Below are 15,735 nucleotides of genomic sequence, written 5' to 3'. Positions count from 1 at the left end.
GCGCAACCTCGGCCCGCAGCTGCCCCATTTTAGCGAGGTTCACAAATTAACTTACGACGCAATAATAGTTGAAACGCGGAGACAATAACCCTAAAGAATAATCGAGCAAGTCGTAGTGATAATTGCTAGTTATCATTTTCGATATTTATAAAATATATGTCGAATCATATTTCTTAAAACTAGTTTTTTTTAATCAAAAGTTGTAGGAACTTAATTTCAATACTGCACTTTTGTAAATCATAGTGCATCTTAAATTTACTCTCATATAATTTTTATTCAAAATTTTTTGTTCATATTATGATGATAATATTGACGTCATAAATTACTTGAACTAGGTTTAATATTTTTAATCATGTTATTTTTAGCACTTTACAGCTGTCCCAATGAAATAAATTGTTCATACATAGACGTTTTAAATACCTTTTTAGGAATAAAATTTGACATATATAATAATATATATGTACTTTCAATTCTAGATGTCTTTAAATTCAATAAGCTTACTCAATAATCTTTGAAATCAAAAATCCTCTTAATTTTCACGTTCTTGGACGAACTCTTCACTTGAAGTCTAAATAAATCTATTCAATGTATAAATCCCGGTTAATAGGACGAGTGCTGAGAGATAAAACTATTCTATTCACGATAATAGGGCAGAAGGGCTCGTAAGCAGCAGTCACCTTCGTTTAGTTAATTTTAGTCACATCAGATGTAATTGCGTAACGCCACTGATTAGCGATGCGAGAGGACAGTCGGCAGTCGCTAAATAGGCTAAAATTAAACCTAGTTCATACTATGTTTTGTTCAATATTATATATCCATACTTCAGTAAAAAATTAGTTCGCCTTATCGTATCTACAAAGCGTCTTCGCCCAAAGCCCGCTTTCGTACTATTTCTTTTCCACTTGGCACAATATCCTTAGTCAACTTAGTTGTCAGACCATTGGCACGCATGTCCTAGCCCAGTACTTTGGGTTAGCCCCTTCTGCTAAGACCAGAATTTCACAAGACTCTATTCTGTGGGTGCAGTGTGTGCATTCGCGGTTAGACCGTATTGAAGCCGGGGTCAAGGCTTCATGTGTCTTAATGTCTTAGTCGCCTCGTACGACACCTATTGGAGAATATCATGGAGCAGTCCTACATTAGGGCGTGAAACCCACGCCTCAATTAGACAATCAAGTCTATACTGGGCTTTATCCACACACATCACATCTCCGCTCACCTTGTGACATCGCTAGTTACCGTAAACACTTCCAACCGACGGATTTACTAGACACGAGCTAAATTCGCTCGCAAATTCCTTAATGCAGCTGTATTTTTGCTAAATTACGCTAATTCATACACACCTGTTCACGTTAACATTGATGATCTACTAGAATTGCTGAAAGTGTTCCATTTTAAATCATTTGATGCATAAATGCCAATTTTTAACTAACATAAACGTTAAATTATTTGCGTAAGGTAAGATCTAAAATGTAAGGTGAAGGTATATGAATACGAGGGCTGCTATTTATGTATCCGGAATAACAAAATTAAACAAACATATATTATTACATATGGTTTTATTGTTTCTCGAAGTATTCTCCGCGATGATCTATGCACTTCTGCATACGATGAAACCAATTTTCAAAGCACTTTTTCCATTCTGATTGAGGTATGTCCAAAACGTGTGTTTTGAACGCATCAACGGCCTCTTCGCGGCTCGAAAAACGTTGACCACGTAATTTATTTTTAATGTTTGGAAATAAATAAAAATCATTGGGTGCCAGGTCGGGGCTGTACGGCGGATGACCCGTCAATTCAATCTTTTGACCCTCCAAAAAATTATTTGTTTCAGCCGACTTGTGGCAGCTAGCATTGTCGTGATGAAGTATGATTCTGCGTTGTGGGTTGTTCTTTCGTATTTTTTCAAAGACTTCTGGCAAACAAATGGTGGTGTACCATTCAGAATTAACCGTCCTACTATTCTCTAGTGGCACTGTAGCTACATGTCCGTTGATACCAAAAAAACAAGCGACCATTTGCTTTAAAGTGCTTCTCGCACGAACAACTTTTGTTGGATTCGGTTCATCTTGAAAGACCCACACCGTTGACTGCTGTTTAGTTTCAGGGTCATAAGCATAGATCCAGGTTTCGTCACCTGTGTAGATATTATAAACAGCTTTTGACGTGCCACGGTTGTATTTTTTTATCATTTTCTTACACCAGTCGACACGAGCCTGTTTTTGATCTACGCTCAAGTTGTGCGGAATCCAACGCGAACAAATTTTTTTAACAATTAAATGTTCGTATAATATCGCGTGTATACTCGTCATACTAATGCCCAGAGACGCCTCTATCTCGCGGTATGTAACATGACGATCTTGCATTACTAATTGTCGCACAGCATCAATATTTTGTTGTACCACTACCGATTTAGGACGACCCTCCTTAATTTCATCCGTGAGCATAGACCGTCCACGTTGAAATTCCTTAAACCAATAATACACAGTGGTTTTCGATGGTGCTTCATCTCCAAAAGTTAAAATCAGTTGTTCGATGCACTGTTTTTGAGTTAATCCACGCCGAAAATCATAATAAATCATCGTGCGAAAATGTTCACGAGTTAAATCCATGGCAATGAAGACAAGCTATTTTCAAAATTGGCGCCAATTGAAAAAAACAAATGACAGGGACATGAAAAATATTTATTCTCTAGCCGAAGAGTTCTATTTTCAAATGTTGTAATTACTTTTTAAATATTCTAGAATTATTGGCCAGGTCCGGATACATAAATAGCAGCCTATCGTACGTTTTTAAATATTCTTGTGGCTTTTTAGTTTTGATTATTATACGTTTCCGTATTTTTCTCTGTTTTCTACCCCTACCCTACAGTATACCCTGAAGACCTAGAAAGTAACAACATCTTAGATAATGACAGGAATATCATAATGACAGAAATATCATAACTTCTGGCTTTCTTCACATACATTTTATTTATCACCAAAAATATCCCTTTCTTCATATGATTTTTTCTTTAGAAAGTACAAAAAAAAATATTAAAAATCTTTCACTGCGTAATTTGTATCCGCGCAGTGGATGACTATTCTACAATTCTATTGAGTGTATCAAAGAAATCCCGGTATCACAGATAACCTATTTACTAGAATTGTTTTCCTCATCCGATGGAATTGTTTGTCTTATGAAATACCTACGCAGTAAAACATTACTTAATGCTGTTTGTTCAAATCAGTCATTAGGTGTGTGCTTATCAGCTGCAGCGAGGTAAACGCACACAGCCGCACTTGATAACTGAGCGAGTGTGTGTTGTGTGTGTGATATCAGTTCCGCACTCATTCATACGCCGGTGTCGCGTTATCGAAGAGTGTTGTATACGCCGCCGATTGGACGGCCATTCATGCTTAATACATTAGCTATTTGATTATTTTGTACATAGATTTGTTTTACTCGTTGTTTCTAAGAATATGGACGAGTAGAAAAGTCATACCATAAACCAGCATCATTACGGCCCTTTTTGTTCCTCTTAGCTTATGCTTCTCTTTTTGTACGCCATCCTTCTCTGTCTTGAGTATATTTAGGAAGACAGACAACTTTACATATCCTATAAATTCCAATATTTTTTTCTCATTCTATGTTCATGGAACTATTTTATAAATCAAAAAGTTGTGAGACTGGACAACTGCAAATACTATCTAATATTTCACATACTATTTATTAAATACCAAAACAAGTTTATTTGAATGTATTTATGAGTGCAATTAAAAGTAATGGAGATGTTCGCCCACATTACGTGAATGTATTCAAAATGAGCGCGGCTCGTTTCAGACATCATTTACAGCCGTTTCTAACCAGACGTGAAATATTTGGGAGATAAAGCAATAATTTACGACACGTGTAGCGGTGTCCGGCGAGCGACGCGAAGTTCGCGCTAATTGTTGTTCATAATTTGTTCCCGACCTCCTCTCCCCCCTCTAGGTGATATTTTACCGTGTCCGCATTTCGATGGCAACGCGCAAACTTCACACCCCACATCCGACCACCTACGCACATCATTATCATACGTACAAGTTATAAATTCCGCTGTCCCGTGTCCATTCACGACAGAATTTTAAGTGCGGCATTAGAATTACAATTGCGGTCCGCAATTCAATGCTAGGTGGCGCTCGAAAGTTATCTAGTTTTACGCATTCGGATCCGAAGGTACCCTTAATAGCCATCGAAAGTGAACTGAACGGAGTGGACAAATTGGACCGGGGTCACAGCCCGAGGAAAGGGAAACGTCCATAAACAACAGGCGACTCGGTCCCAATTAATAAAGCGAGCCACTGAAGTAGTGCAATTAATTCTGTGCCTTCGGAGATTTTAATAGTTCACATAAATCAGCGCGGACCGGTGGGTTAATCGCCGTTTAATATGCCGGCCGGACGCTCCTATCTGTCAGATATATAGCCGCCAGATAAAGCACGATACGTGATTCGGGAGGACACGGTTTCTTCTACTTCTGTCTTTGCAGCGTTTTCATACGAAAATAAATAATTAGATAAGGATATATACATTTTATTTATATATAAATGTGTCCTTCAATTCTTTAATTTACACACCCAAGTTCAGTGGCATCTACGATTTTCTCGTTTTGTCTATCTTTATCGTTAAAATATTTACGTACTTACCAGTTCGCTGGATTTTTTTTGGTATCCCTTACTTGGATTCTTGGACGTAACATATTTCGATATTAGCATTGACTTCGGCTATTCAATTTATAGTATAGTCGTTGCGAAAACTACCTGCAGTATTCAATTACCCTGCATATTAAGAGGGGGTGTTGTCTCCAAATTGAATTGAAGCCGGACTTCACCCGTCGTTAAGTGGTTATATCCCCCGCTGGACAGTAAGGTGCCTCCCAAAGGGGGGCGAGTCAGAGATGGCTTCGTATAGAACTGGACATAAACCAAACGTCTAGTTTCAGCCTAGCCTAGCTAATCGTGGCCTTCAATCATGCTATTCTAGGCTCTGTCTTCCCCGTAAGGGATAAAGATAAGCGGGATGAACCACAACAAGCTGAGGCTTTGGTGGCCAAGTTGGTTAGCATCGAACATTGGTTGATGAAAAACTGTTCAACATTTTCTGAGATTTAAATCTGCTGTACGCCGGTAATTTTAAAGATATGCCAGATGCCTTTAAAGAAATGTGATAAAATCTGATGACTGAACCTGTCGTATTTGAAACTATTAGTGAGACTGAATTGTTAAAAATGCCCCGTATCAGTCTGACCATTGCCCAAATCTTCCAACGACACCTTGGATATTGAATTAGCCGCGGCCGGCCGCCTCTCAGTTGTTATCTGCAATTGCAAGGTCTTGCAGGTGGCTACCCTTTCTTTAAACTAGGGTCGCTAAAATCAGGCGCTTCTGAAATATACTAGCTTATATTATTGTTAGAATGTATATTAAACTACAGAACACTTAAACCTGATATTTCCTTCTTATTGCCTGTGTAACTACCTAACACTTTATTTATATTGCTAGGTTATATAAATCAAAGGCCTTTGACGAGACTTTTATTGATTAAGTAAATGATTAGCAAGTGTGTTGGTGTCCTCATAATGTTTTCCTTAATTGTTCTTAATTCTAATTTCAATAGCAACGTCAAACAATAGTCGTATTAGATTACAGACTAATGACTGGAATCACTTGCGAGTGAAGTAGCAAGTCCAGTTATCGATCATACCAGGTATGTATTCTAAACATGAGAACGTGCAGCTGCCGCAGGTTTATTTAAGATTATTCCGATTGCGGTCAGTTAGCTGAGACCGGCGGGTCACCTCGCCCCATCAAAGTCCTCGAACAATTCAACTTTCATTGGGTTAACAATCACTTGCGGATTCTATCTAGTTTTGTTGGTTTCACTCCCATATTTGATTCCGATATTGGTTTCATTCCTACAGTGTAAAAAGATGGTATTTTTACATGACTATGAAATGTAAAAGGTATTTATGCTAGATTAACTTCCAAACATTTACCTTTTGTTCACTGGTTTGTAGAAACAATACAATTCAATTAAAAGATTTTGAAGTTGCCGTGCGGTCGTCGTAGTCACGTAGCGCGATCGTAGCGGCGTAGCACCGGCGTAGCGTCACGTGCTACGAGCTACGAAGGTTGTTAATTCAATCGTACCGTTGAAAGGTGCTCAAACTCTGTAATCCTCTAAAACTTTCCACTTAGCGCGCGCTTGCGCTTGACCGCTAATGTAATTAATGGAAAACATTTTTTGTTTTTTATTTTCTCGACGCGACTTGTACACAAAGACTTCTTTAAGCGGATAAAGCCTCAATCAACCCATTTCCATTCAGGTCGAGAGCCTATTTTTATAGAGCACACTAAGTACGTACAAATAATCCATAATTTATTGCCGTAACTAGGAACATTGGCGCGCCATTTGCATACAAGACAAATAGAGGACGGCATAAAAGTGAAGCATCCAATTCGGCCCACGTCGATGGATGCCGGCGTTACGTCAAATTATTCCATTTCATTTTAGACGAAATGTATACAGAGCAAACATGAAAAGAGAACAAAATTAAGCATTATGACGGCGTGATTCAGAGGCGGCAGCGAAATCTGGGACCCTAGAACTCACACATTAAGAACCTTAACTAAACGATTTTAAATCGTCGGATAAACTGTATCCATTCATATCTATATTTTTTACACATAGATATAATATTTAGATAGTATGTATTGCCATTTGTAAAAAAATAAGGATATAATTTAATAAATGGAGGTTAAATTTTATTTTGCTATGTACGTGTAGGCTAGTGGACAAATTTCGGTTTTGATGATTATTCGAAGGCTTTTATATTAATAGAAACACCAGTGAAAAAATTACATGATAATGACAATACTTGTCTGATTCAATGACAATACTTGTCTGGTTCCAATTTGGTCACCGGCTCAAGTATTGTAACACGCAAATCGCTAACACATTCCCAATCGTGTATGTCCGACAAAAAGTTCTACATTGACATTGAAAAAACTATGGTTGAATTTATCACCAGTTTATCTCGTAAACTTGCAAGCGTGCCATTTCGGTTTAACCTGTCCTCTTGTACCACAGACCGTCGCCCATTCGCGGGGAACACGCGGCGGGGCGCGCGGGGGGCGACATCAATAATCCTCCTTGTTATTCTTATGCAAATGGTCGCGGTACCATAATAAGTGGATCGCGAATCACCAGACGTTACACAGATTGGAAGTATTGCCTGACTGAGCCTCCCTCTCACCGAAGAAACATTCTTAGCTTTGTATTCCAATTGATTTATTCTTAACATGAATCTAACGTCGACTTTATAATTGACGGTAGTTATTTATTCTAACGCCTTACATAAACGGCTTATTTATTATCTCGTACGGATCGCTTTAGGTAGTTCCAAAGTAATATATTTTCTTATCGTATTAATCTATGAAAAAACTTTTCAATGTCGAGCAATATGAACTTACGCATATCAAATTATGCCAATTAGAGTGCGTAGAAAACTGTAATGTAAATATTTTTTAGCATAATGGCTAATGTTTACAAATTTTTTAATCGATTGTTATGTAATAAATTTATAAGAAAACACTACAACGTATAATATTACGGAGAAGTTTTCAGTTATAAATTTACGTAAATATAATTCAACCTATATAATTATACATTAGCTATTTTAAACTAAACTGGTTGGCAAGGATTTAATAGAATTGAAAAGGGGTTACCTATCGCCATTAATAAAACCCAAGAACTGTAAAACTTCAAACATAAGTTAACCAGGCGAATTGCGTCCGTGCTGCCCCATTTACCGGACACTACCCGTCATTACTAATTTATGAGGAGCAGTTATCCCAGAACATGCATTGACCGCGACTTGTTAACATACACATTTGGCCGATGTTTCGGTTAATCGACGTACATTGCTTAGTTTTGACTTAAGCCATCATTCACACACATCAAAACTGCGCAATGCACGACGTTGGTCCATCATGTAGAAAGAGCTTGAGATAAATGCGTGCAGAACGCAGGTGCGACGGTGTGACCGCAACATATCTCATGTCCAAACTTTATGGAAACTCGTGCCTTTGAACATTTTATACTGATATCTACAACATGTAGATATTGTCAACTTGCCACGATATTTCCTTTATTTGACCTTCTGAAATTTTTGAATCTGAATATTGAATAAATAAATCGTTTGAATTGTTGCTTTTGAACCTACCTGATTAAAACATGTGGGCTTCAGTGAACACAGCCGTGCATCCTTCTTAATTAATTAGTAGATATTGTAAGTACGTCGATTCTAACTATAACTAGTTTTTTTTCTATTATAAATAATTAAGTAACAAAGTAAAATAGTTGGCGAAGTCTTCCCCGAGGTTCTTCCACAGTAGCATCACAGTCGCTTGGGGAATTCACGAGATAGGTCTCGTAAAAGCGGAGCCGGCTATTTAGATCATCTCGTGTGTGGCCACCCTTAAACAGATTTCTTCTGTTCCCATTTAAAGGAATTGCTACCCTAGCTAAACGGGTTTAAGGAGGAGTGGAGAGCACGATAAAGTTTGTGCTAAGGTGTGATAAGTTTTATTTTCCCGTGAGGTGTGTGCGCGAAGGATAACGCAATATAAAATCTTGAAAAAATATAAAGAGTAGTTTTAAACTATAGCTGAATTTGAAAAAATCACAGACCAATTTTCTTCTAATGTTGCGTATTTTTGAAATGCCTTACCGCTGAGCAAAAGCCTCCCAGCTCACTTTCCGTGAATCCTTGCCCTTTTCTCTTAGGGAATGATAGGTATAATTAATAATAATGACAAACAGAATATTTTCATCTATATTTGTATTTGACATGAATTACCATTTATATTTAGCAAAGTTATATTATTTCGTGGTATGACAAAATTAGCTGCGAATCATTTGCGTCATAACTTACAAACATATTTTTGTGACCTTCATCACAAACATCATCGATGCAACTGACAGACAAACAGAGATTGATATCAGGAGATGGAAGTGAGTACAGAAGTGGGGGTGAGAGATCATACAAACATGTTTGCTGGGCTCCTCTACTATGACTTATTTACGTCAACACATGCAGATAATGTGGGCAATAATATCTGATAACGCATAGTACAACTACGTCGATTTAATTTATTATAGTTACATTTGATTATCCGTAGTAAAATATGATTTCACGTTATGAAAATTATAATTTGTGTTGGTTTGGGAGCGATGGAAAATCATAGAATGTACGAGCTGCGTCTCGTCCCGCGCAGATTGTAAAAGGCAAAAGTTCTTTACGTCTAGCTCCCTGTCAACATATCCAATTTTCAATTTCTCGTGTTTTACAAATCATTTATCGTCTATCTGATAAATTTCGTGAATACCCTCATATTTACAACAAATAACCTGGCGAGTAACTCCTAGTAATATGTAACAAGAAGAACCAGAGATATATTTAACCAAATTAAGTAGGAAAACAAGTTACATAATTCGTGTATTAAAATAAAAGGGTTTGTGATCATATACAATTTAGTCACCTTGCATTAGCGTCCCTCAAGACTACATTGTGCCGTCAGTGTGCACCCGATCTTACAGCCAATTACCTTGGGAGACGTTGGAAATTTGATCGAGCATGACCATTGCAGTGATATCTATAGGTAATATAACAAATGTCCGTCATTCCGACCGGACCTTCTCAGATAAGATTGGGTTTTTGTTGCCTCACCTCCGCTCGCGGCGCTCTCCTACAATCGACACTCACATTTTATGTGCGCCCGGAGCGTACAAGACATTTGAAAATTTCGCTGTCACCGGTTTTCGTAAATTGCCTTCGCGATATAATCTTCAAGCCATAAAGTTACAATAAGAAAACCTCTATTTTTAGTAAAGTTCGTTAAATCGACTCCATTGTCGATTTGAACCGCTACGATTGTTATCGGTGGCGATATATAGTCTAAGTTTCTGATAGGCATTAGTGTTATCTATCGTACACGCGTGGTTTATCTCAAGATGTTTGACCGCGAAGTATCTTTGGACAACGGCTGGGGTCTCGTCGGGCCCACTATTATTGTTATTGGCGATTTCATATCAGTAACCTCACAAATACTGATTTATCCATGTCCTATTTAATACTGTATCAGATAGACAATAACATGTTTCTAACAATGAGTTGAAACCAGTGTTTTTTTTTATAATTCCTGGATGATTTTACATCGAAAATCTTCATTTTTATCAGCTTCATGTTTTTTCTTTTTTGTGCGGGCAATCAGTTTCACTACTTTCTATATAATACGTTTTACTTTCTTTTGTTTTTTTGTTGTTGAGCAAACACAACAGTGACGTAGTTTTTTATGTGTTATACAATATACTTCGTAATAATGTTTTTAATAGCCTGTCGTGTCCCACTGCTGGGTAAAGGCCGCGCCATCCATCTCTGTCCATTACGCAACTCCAAAATAATAAAAACGCAAAATAATAAAATTTGTTACAAAGTAATATTCTATTTAATACAAGTTATTTTATATTTGAAAATAATGATGAGATGAAAAACATCTGGAATCGAGCGGGATTCCAGTTTTTTCATCTCATAATTATTTCAAATATGAGTTAAAAAGAAACGCGCCATCAGTGTGTGATTTCTGCACACGTATCTTTAAACTCCTTATCATCAGTACCCTATGCCTGTATAGCCTGCAGGCTCGGCCGGCCATTGCCAGAATCTTTGCAGATAGGTACCCGCCTGGGATTACTGAGGGTTGACGACCGACCTATCTGATCCGTATGACGTGCGACGCAAAAACTCCATATCAATGAAGCTATTTTTTATCGTAAACAGTATCGATTACGATTATCGATTTGGTTGTTAAACATACCTATATGTATAGTATACTCAACAACCAAATGATATATGATCGATAGGTTTATAGCGTTAGGATCTTCCATTCTCATTCTACGCTGATATATTTACAAAATACAGGTACCTAACCTACCTACAAAAAATTTACGTTGAAATCCAAAGGCAGTTTCAATACGCTTATTACTGGTTATAATTGGTCTTTGTGTAGCCGCCGCTAGTTCGTCTGTTCGTCAAAGGGGCTCCATCAGATTATAAAGAAGTTGTACGAGATCGGCCCGCCTCACTAATCTAATTACTCTCTTTGTGCTGCTGTTTGTTTATTTCACAGATTATGTTTTGCTAGATATCGCAAACTGTTACACCGATGTCTATAATAGTATGTAGTTAGTGCCAGTACTAACCTGTATTTGTCTATTTCTATAGATATCGATGTTCACCTAGTGTAAGACGTATCGAAAAAAAAATCATTTGAATTTCATTTGAATATACTCACATACCCCTACAATTCTCTAGGTGAACATCTATATCAGAAATACAGATTAGTACTGCTTTTTTTAAAAGCAGTACTAATCTGTTGCAAGCATGAAAAAAAATATTTATTTCAGTTCTATAGAAACAAAAAAGAACTGAACAGATGCGACATCTATCCTGATAGACATTTGTGGTTTATTTCCTCCGCGAACAGATATATTTTTAATATTATTTTTTAAATTCTCAAAGCCGGAGTTGCGGAGTTGTTGAAGCGTTAATTGTAGAAGTCCAGCTTGGAATATTAAAGTGGCTCGCTGTATAGCTAGTTAACCTCGACGGGGACTGCAAGCAAACTTTTAATAATTCTTTCTACAGACTTCAAAAGCAATGAACGTGACATTCTTTGTCGTCCATGTCCATGTCTTTAGTCGTCTCAAATCTTCAGTACCCGTTAACCAGTATTAAAACTTCATTTTCATACAAGAACATAAATATGTTTACATTATATTTTCTACAACCTACATAACTTCTGATTATAATGAGTGTAATGAAAATCATGAAGCAAATTTACTAATATGAAATAAATAAACGGTTGTCCGTAAGTGTTTTTGTATTATACTTACACCGAATTGTCCGTTTGTCAGGAACTTGTTCGTGCTTTGGAAGGGTCCTTGGTTCCGAACAAGTTCCGTCAGGTTTCTAACGATATGATACCACTTTACCACATGCGAAGGAAATAATTAGATACAAAACTTGTCAAGTCCATATTTTAGTAAGTCTACGGCAGCAGAAAAATTGCGGACGGAAAATAATATTTAATTTGCGGAGTTGAAACCCCGTAGTTAGCGGCGATGGACACCGCGTCCCATCCCATGGACCTAATTAGATGTTTGCTCGTTGATTTCGCTGTGTGGTGTACTGACGGCTTGTACTGCGTACAAAGTTAATTCACTGACACCAGAAAGTCGTTTGATGGAAAATGTGTCTTTTCAAAATTTTTGTGCACGTTGGAAAGTAGTTCGCGCTTCTTTATGCTGCTTCACTTATGAGAATAAATTAGTAAGGTATTTTAAATTTTAGAAGGATTTTGTTGACGCCGGTGTGCTTTTCTAGTTATTTTTCTGTAGCCATTCGTTTGACTTTCTTCCAAGACATGTATTTTGCGTTATTTTTTCTAGGTAAGCCAAAAGTAATGAAATTAAGGTATCTTAAAAATTTCGCCATTTCATGGTTAAAATCAATTGACTGATTCGGTTTATCTTAGGATTTCCTCCCAATCACCTGCCAATTGCGGCCACTCTTTCGAGCGGGCATTTGTGTCGGCTAACGACATTTTTCGCGCCATTACCCGCCGATAAAAAACAAAGCGGCTTTCCTAATGACTTCGACGATTACCAATCACCGGAAAAAATGACCAAGTTGGAACGCCCACCGCTCGTCCAGTGAACAAATGGAAAATTCTTCAAGTATTAATGTGCCAGTTCTTTATTTGAACACATTTAAGATGCATCTGAAAGGTGCCTCAGGTCAGGACTAAAAAGCACGCGGCACCATATATGTCTTGTATATAAATTAATTCGTACGGTTATTTAACTGATCATAGAGTTATTCCAGATTCCTTTGGGCGACTGTTAATAGTTTACATAACATTCTAACAATAACGATTATTCCAATCCTTTGCTCATACACGTTTACGTTAGGTACTAAAAGTCGAGGCGTGAAAAATGTTTAGTCATCTCAAATTAAAAATGGAATAGAAAATAATTAGAAGAATAAAAGAGGAAAGTCAAAAAGAGGAATAGGAGAGAACCAGATAAAGTAGCCATGCAGGTCGGTCAAAACGATGGCTGAAGATAGAGAGATGGAAAGAATTCCACCGCCAAGAACATTGTTTTTAAATATTGAATGAAATGGCTTTAAACCACTTACAACTGGCGACACAAGTCTTGCGGTTGTTGCCTTGAAAAGTTAGCCCTGACAGGCCTAGCTTAAAACCCTTTGCCATAACGCTAAAATATTGGAAAGGATCGGAAGTCATAAAAGCGGGCTGCGGACCGGTGGCGGAGATGGTAACTGTGCGGCCATTATTTCATTACTTAGCCCAATAAAACGAATTAAAACCTAATTAGACGCCGCGATTTTTGGACATTAAAAGAGGGGCGGAATTAATTAGCGCAGGGCAGCTATGATTCCACTTCGAAGGGTAATTGCCGCTCCACAGTTTCAAATATAAATCAGAAGGCGCAGGTCAAAAGCGACTTGCAGTGTTTGTCCTTTAGAATAAGATTAACAGATTTCTCAGACGGTAACTTGTATTCTTATGCATTGCAAGCATTTCGTCTTAACCATTACACCACCACCACTTTATATATTACTTATACGTTCATATAGATACATACACTATGTAATTTAACTAAGTTTGAATTGTAAGTATGTGTATCACCCACAAGAGTCAATAAAAATGGGTGACACCATGATCCGCGTGAATTTACACGACACGAGACTTTATTTTGCCATTCAAGTTTGCTGAAACGGCTGTTATAGAGTTATGACTCGAGATGAATCAACTACTCGAGTGAGAAGCAAATCCTAGAGTAGCCAACAAAGACGCTATACTCTCATGAATTACACTGCGCCAAAGTCCAAGAAAAATCTGTAAGTACCGGGCGACTCGGGACTCGCTTTGAAGGGTGAAGGCTGGTGAGGCTTTATTGAATCAACGGATGAATTATTCTGTTTGTGTCGATTTTTAAGCTGGTTGCTTCGTGATTGTTTGGCCAGATCTGGAAGACGTTTACCTTGATGTTAAGGAGCGCAAGGTAAATTTACCGTATTTTCTTTACATCTTTAATTAAGTAATACTTTTTAGTGCTACTTTACTTTTCTGTGGTTCGTTAGTGTCAGTTTTTGACATAGGATTTTGTTTGTTATTCAACAGTATAATTAAGTGGTTAAGGACTGTTCAATCCTACTCGTACCACATGAGTTTGTATACTAATGTAGCTCATATATTTGTAGTTTTCATAGGCCATTACTTGCTTCCGGTGAAGGAAAACATCATGAGGCAGCCTGCACACTGGTTGACAGTTCTATATTGTATATGCGATTACATGCTACTAAACGTGGTAGGTAGTCGTAAAAGTCATGTCGGATGCTTTTTGTAAAATAGATAAAATAATAGGATGCAGCGGATTCAGCAGCAACGTAAATGTAGAACTAACTACATAATACAAATCGCTTTGAGAGAAATCAAAGAAAAAGAAAAGAAATATTCAATGAAATTGCCAACATTGGTTAATAATCAATGGTAAAATACTGCACATGTCAGATTGCGCGAGGTTATCTGCGCGGGCGCAGGGCTGGCGTAGTGCGGGACGCGGGTGACACTGCTATATACTAGCGAGGTAAGCAATTATCTTCTGTTGTGTTATCTGTGGTCAAGCGTCGTTATTTCACCACCTTTGACAATTTATTTAAATATACGTATATAAACTGTTATCATCATGTCATATTTACGACCCCGTTTGATCGTCCACCAACTGTATATCATTTAATCATTTATTTATTCTTTATTACCTTTAACCTTATCCTTTACCATTACCGTTATTCTTAATTACCTTTATTTTAATTACGTTAAAGAATTAAGACTTTAAAAAATCATTCAATATAGCAGTTTAGGATAGTTTGATAATAAGTATATAAAAGAATGTATTTCAATCTCTGTAAGTAATCGAATCGGTTATTGTCAGAGGGAGGAATTTCAATATATAAATATAAGTAAGTAGTTCCATAATTAACACTCTTATATTATTTTCCCTAATTTCCACATCAAAATAACAAACCCTATATCAATAAATAAGAAAAATATGACGCCTAAATCACCAGAACTTTCCACCCTTTAATTATCAAAAATCGCGCGACATTTCATAGTCGCTGTCAAACTCGAGCCATTTCAAGATGGCGGCGTCTCAATTTGGCCGAATGACCGTGGCTTAATGAGAATTAAGGTGTTTATGGAAGGGCCCAATAATGCCCGAGTCAATTCCGTTTGCGAAATTAACGAAAACTCACTTAATTGTTGGAGTGTTGGATTTATGAGCCGCTTTGCAGTTGTCGCCGGCGACTCTGTTTTAAACTACTTTCAATTGAAATTAATAACGTATTAGGCGCGTAAAGTTGAATCTGTATAGCTGCTATTATCTAAATTTGATTTGAATATCCTTAATCCTTTATGACAATGGAATTACCTCCGTGGTTCATGATCGTGATATTAACTTGGTTGTTTCTTTTATAGTTGAAAGTCTATTTATGGTATCCGTGTATTTATCATGGCACATATCGTTTAGGTACCAGAAACACCCATGCATCTGAATAAAATGTTA

General features: G+C 37.3%; 1 protein-coding gene across 3 annotated transcripts in view; it reads left to right on the top strand.

Annotated features, from left to right (window-relative positions):
- LOC128671190 (uncharacterized) overlaps positions 1-15,735 on the top strand; it is a 476,937-nt gene that overhangs the window by 23,383 nt on the left and 437,819 nt on the right. Inside the window, exon 1 of one of the 3 annotated variants that reach the window (XM_053747481.2) lies at positions 14,635-14,757. The exons of the other annotated variants lie outside the window; for them this stretch is intronic. The gene's annotated coding sequence lies outside the window, so the exon portion shown is untranslated. Of the gene's footprint in view, positions 1-14,634; positions 14,758-15,735 lie in introns of those variants that run through there. 3 annotated transcript variants of the gene reach the window in all.

The sequence above is a fragment of the Plodia interpunctella genome, chromosome 7 (genome assembly GCF_027563975.2).
Source record: "Plodia interpunctella isolate USDA-ARS_2022_Savannah chromosome 7, ilPloInte3.2, whole genome shotgun sequence".
In the NCBI taxonomy this organism is placed as follows: domain Eukaryota; kingdom Metazoa; phylum Arthropoda; class Insecta; order Lepidoptera; family Pyralidae; genus Plodia; species Plodia interpunctella.
This window is presented reverse-complemented; position numbering and strand designations above follow the sequence as displayed.